Consider the following 5,922-nt stretch of genomic DNA (forward strand, 5'->3'; position numbering starts at 1 on the left):
AAGTTTTAACCACGCAGATGTCATTACTTAACCTCATTATGAAATGGTTAAACCTCCTTCCGAAAGGGATTTCGAAGGACGTGTTCTAGATATTATTTATATTTGAATAATGACATTGCTACACATCATTATGACATGTGTGAGTTAGAAATTAAAATCTCTTTTAATAAGGTTGAGATGAGACCTGTTCAAAATAGGAATTTTGAAAGGATATGATGGGAACATATATGGCTTCATCTTAATAAACTTTGCAAAGCAACATACGTTCCAATTTTGAAATGTTTTCAATTGACACGTGGAATTAAGTGGGAGTTTAGAAATTATCATGTGAAGACATGGAATTTAGTGGGAGCTATCATCCTTTGAATGTTTACAACTCATCACTCATTGAAGAATGACGAGCTAATACCTTCTTTCATAAAGAAGCTTTTGAGTTTTCAATTCTGGATGAATATGGACTATGATGAATCCAATTACATCAAGAGATATTGGAATAATATTAAGAAATACACATCGAATCAACGAGATACGTAGGTTATTCATTTAAATGAAAATGGAATTGCCATTAGCAATCATGGTCGTTCCTTGAACCTAAATATAGTTGATAACATGATTAAAAGATACTAATGTTTCCGCCATTAGAATAATCATGCACATGTCAAATTATGAATCATATGCATAAGAGCATGATGAATCATTGGTAAGCCATAGTAGAAACGTCATGAATTCTCGAGAAGAATTTGATGAGCGATTTCGGTGTTTGACAGAATACTCTGTTATGTGACAAGAGGTTGCACATATTATAGAAAATCCGAACACACATAAGGATTTATGAGAATCCTAAGCCTTTCAAGCCAAAAGGAGAAATAAGAAGTTTGGAAACATACTTAGTCGAATAAGAAGTTGCTCAAAACTAATCTTTCCTAATATGCTAGGACTTATGAGAAGTGCTAGGCTAATCATCTTAACAAATTGTTGCAAGACTCTACAAAACATTTACCTAGTGCATTGCGTGTGGATGAAGTATTTGATCGGTACAATTTATATCATTCACCACAAATTCGTTCGTTATGTGATAATCGATAAGGAAGTTCTTTCAAGATAAAAGAACCAAAACCAAGGTCGGAAACCTTGATGTGTACTTGGTAAGGTTCATGCTATGAGTGAGAACATGAATGTAAAGGATAATACGATTAAGAAGTTTGAACACATGGACACGTAACATGTTAAACTTCTATTGAAATCAATAAGTGTTTACACTTACGATTTGCATCACAAGGTTGTAATATGGTCTTGACTATCCGAGTGTGATGTCGACATTTGTCGTTTGAGTTATTATTAACTCACCATATACCTTGTTACATCCAAACGGGTTGTGGAGACAATTGAACCCCGTTAAAGTGAACGTGGATTAGCATTGTATTTGCCCATAGTCACTTGTATGAGGTGACGTCTCGAAGTGATTAGAGTGTGATGCGATTGATGGCAAGTTCAAGTGCCATAGAGTCATGTGAGATGACTAGTCGATCACATAGGCAGACTATTAGGAACATTTTGTCGGGCCTTATGACCGCTTATAGAGTTCTGGCAAATTTATATAGCATGGTCGTGGCGAGAGCTGCTATAGTATTCAAATGAGTTGATTCTTTTGACTAAAGACTATTGTCTTAAGATGGCACAGTTTCAGATTAACTTTGATTTGTGTTACTACGACCTTCGTAAATGGGGTCAAATGGGCATATTTTGGGTTATGATGGCTGTGGCTAGTCGAAGGGAATGAGTGCGATAGGAATTGTCCACCCCTAGTCAGGGTTATAACAATATCTTAGGGCCACTCGAGGAGTAATGAACTGGAAATGCGTGGCCACGCTTGAAATGTATCCATGGTGGATAAATCCGGTCAATCAATTATTCTCCAGATCGTGGAAACCACTCTCGATATGATCACTTGCAAGTACGACCTGAAAGATACCTTGCATTGAGTGGGAGATAGAAATAGGACAAGAGAATTTGTGACGCACACTTGTCGAGGACAAGTGGGAGATTGTTGGAATATGTGTCCTCCGACAATAATGCGATCACGACTGTTGATCACATGTTTAAGTCTCATTATAAAGAATACAATTGGGAAGTAATATTTTACTGTCAACTGGTCCACACATATCGGTAATGATTGGCTGACTAGAGTTTGACATTACTGTCGTGCGACTGTGGCGATCAGTTGATCCCCTAGGTCATACCTATAGGGCAACACTCTTAATTGATCATTTAATTGATCGTATAACGTTACGAGTCAATTAAATTATTTAAAATTGACGGAAGATTTTGGAAGTATTATTTACGTATCTCATTGAAATTTGATTAAATGAGATACGGTCTGAGTAACCAAATTGTTTCATTACTCAGATGAAATTATTGTTTAAGAAAACAATTGAAATTGAATGAATTATTATAAATACAAGTTATTGTGATTTATAAATTGGTAAAATATTTTGGTACAAATAATTATGAATTACTAAGTCGATTTTTGTGTATGACGTATTTTTATTAATACGTTGATTTTTAATATGTTAAAAATACATAACAATTTTATGTGACATATTGACAAATTGACAAAAATAAAATGGATTCCATTTTACATATATAAACCGAAATTAAGGGTGGATTTAGGCTAATATTGTGTTCATTATATCAGTGGAGAACATGATGATTACCTAAAGACTAGCCATGCAAAACCTATTGTTCATTGTGAAGAGCAACTAGAGCATGCATTGGCTCCCTTTGTCCCCCTCTTCCACCCGGTTTTTGGAGAGGAAAAACCATTTTGGTTTTTCCTCCTATTTTACCTAATATACACAAAAATGCATTTTGTTGCATCATTCATTCATTCATTCACCAAAAATATTTTAGAGAGATAAAATATTTCACCTTCCTTTCTTCTCTCTCTCAACCGGTTTTTGGGAGATAAACCAAATAATTTTGGGTCAATTTTTCTTACAAAATTAATATTGTCTAGTATTCATAATATTAATTTTATTAAGAGTGTGTTTTGGGTATTAATCCTTGGGAGAGATCCTATACTTAGGTCTTTGTTCATCCATAAAGGAAAGCACAAGAACAAGAGAGAAGGAGATCTCTCTTGTGCCCTAGAAACCGAAATTCCAATGTAAGGATGAATATTTCTTCTTTATTTTGTTTAAAGTTTGCATGCATAAGATCACTTATTAATTTTATGACAAATTAAAATAAAACATATATGAATATGTTAAGTACATAGATCTACTTTTCCTTCAGGGGTCATAGGGGATTCATGGTGTTGATCATACAAACATGTTTACAAAGTTGCAAGCAATTAATGTTGTGGAGGAACCGAGTTGGTTTATGTCTTACGGTTCATAGGAAGAGTTGGGTCCCGGAGCCGAAACGATTAGATTGTACAACACCTACAAGTCGACTTACTTTCCTCCTATTCAACTTCTATGCATGGTCTAACAAGACTCGAGTTGGTTTATGTCTTACAAGTCAAGTTGAGTAGATAAGAGATGGTTGTAAATGCAAGGATTCATAGGCTTAGCATTTCATCAAACATAACATGTGCATAAAGTTGACATCACAACAAGCAAGCAATTTAATCATGTGAACATATTAGATTAAGCATGAATCAATCCCATGTTGGTTTCCCTTAATTACCCACTAACCCTAGCTAAAAGACTACTCACTCATTATCATGGAAAACATGTCATTAATGGTGTCAATCATCACAACAAATATAAACATGATAATGGAATGAAGAAATGAACAATAAAGATAAAAGGGTAAAGGAATTATACCAAACTTGAGATGATCTAAACAATAAAGCAAAGAATAATAGAAGAAACTTGATTGTTGATGGAAGGTTGTCAATCTCCCAATAAACCCAATAATATTCAATTACCCAATAATCAACTTGAATAATAAACTTGAACAATAATTATGGAAAGATTAATGTGTAATTTGTGGAAAGATTAAAGAGTAATCTATTGTAATCTACTCCTAATCTAATCTAAGGAAAGATTTTTCTAGCTAAAAAGATGTGTTTATAGTCTAATAAAACTTGATGGTTTGATTATTACAAATGGGGTATATATAGTGGAAATTAGGTGGATGCATTAGGGTTAACTAAGGGCTAAACTAGTAATTACACTTTTGAGATTTGAGCAGGGAGACGCCGGTATTTTTCGAAGGAAGGGCTTCTTTCTTTGAAGGTTGAAGAAACGAATTTTGACTGCCTTGGAATCCGTGCGTCTTAGGCACGGGACGGGCGGATTCGGTGATCCGGGCCCGGGCGTGTTTGAGAGAAGACGGGCGGATTCTGGAGATTCTGCCCGGGCGTCTTGGGGTGAAGACGGGCGGATTGGAGCAGGGGAAGACGGGCGGATTTGGAGCAAGACGGGCGTCTTGTGGTTCACGTAGCAAGGAAAAGTTTCCTGTCCAGGAATACGCCTATCCCGAGCGAAATATGGGCGTCCTGGGCTTCGACCCGAGCGGGTTGAATTTGACCCGAGCAGGTTGAGCTGTATCTTGAGCTCGGATTGTAAAACGGACGTCATTTTCTCATCCGGACTCCTATTGGAGTGATTCAAAAGCCTAGATCACTTGATTTTTCGATGCCGTTCCATCTAGCATATTTTCAGAGCCAAAGGAGCAACTTCTGATTCGGTTTTCGAGTGATTTCTTCTTGTAAAGCCTTCCCTCTCGTCATTCTTACTTTTAACCCTTTTATCCTTCTATATACACTTTATCCCTACATCTTTGGTCATCATTCTTGCCTCCTCTTTATACTAGTCCATCTAATATCATCAATAAGCTTCCAAATATGCACGAAAAACGGGAATTTCCGCCTTATTATCTTCTTTTCTACAAAACATACGAAATGCGATAGAAAAGCAAATAGGAAGGTTTTGACGGATAAAATGGCCATGGAATGTTATAATAGTATGCAAAATAGGCTCAATTAGGGGACTAAATATGCTCAAATAATGGTCACATCAGTTTCGCATCAAAGAAGCGACAGGTATGCTCATAAGTAACGATTCTCGGTGCTTTTGAGAACTCGTTAGTGAGCGTGGTGAAAATCATGTTTGCACCTTGGGCAATGAAGTGTCTCTGCAAATTGGTTTCCATTGCAAAGATGAGTACGTTCTTTATCGCACCCGCTTCCATGACGAAATCACTATAAGCAAGTGACTCGTTAACTCCTGCATTGGGGCCTGGGTTTACCGGTATTGGCTCAGTTAAGTACTTGAGCTTACCGTCAGCAATGGCAGCATTCCGTAGTGCTGCCTCCCAGTCCGCAAAGTTGGACCCGTCATTCTTCAATCGCGTGTACTGATTCATGTTGTCCATAAAAACTTTCAGCCAGGACTCACGTCCTAGTGTGGCACTTGGCATTGGGATTTCGTTATTTCCAGCCATTTGTTGTAACAGTAATATAAACGTGTTCTACACTGCGAAAAGAAGAATAAATAATATGCATATGCATCGATTTGATTTTAAGTCTTAATGCAGAACTGTTATAAGCGAAGACTCAAACATATATATAATTGACCTCCCTCAAGAATTATATAAATGATCCCAAGACTCAGTTATCTGTAAATTGATAAGCCAACCTTTTGGCTAATTCTACTGTTAGAATTCTTGGTCGATAAATTTCTGTAAATTCTATCTTTAGTCCATCATAATCACGAGAAACTCTTCGGACTATAATGTTGAGATAAACTAAGTCAACACAAACTACTTACCCAATGTAGAAGGGGTCATATTATGCCTACCGACGAAGAAGGGATTCATAGTTGTTTGCCCTTATAAAGGCTAGTCTCATTTTCCGTTTTAGAGAAAGATCCCATCATCTTCATTTTAATTCATTTTAAGTAAACTAATATC

Source organism: Silene latifolia, chromosome Y, assembly GCF_048544455.1.
Source record: "Silene latifolia isolate original U9 population chromosome Y, ASM4854445v1, whole genome shotgun sequence".
In the NCBI taxonomy this organism is placed as follows: domain Eukaryota; kingdom Viridiplantae; phylum Streptophyta; class Magnoliopsida; order Caryophyllales; family Caryophyllaceae; genus Silene; species Silene latifolia.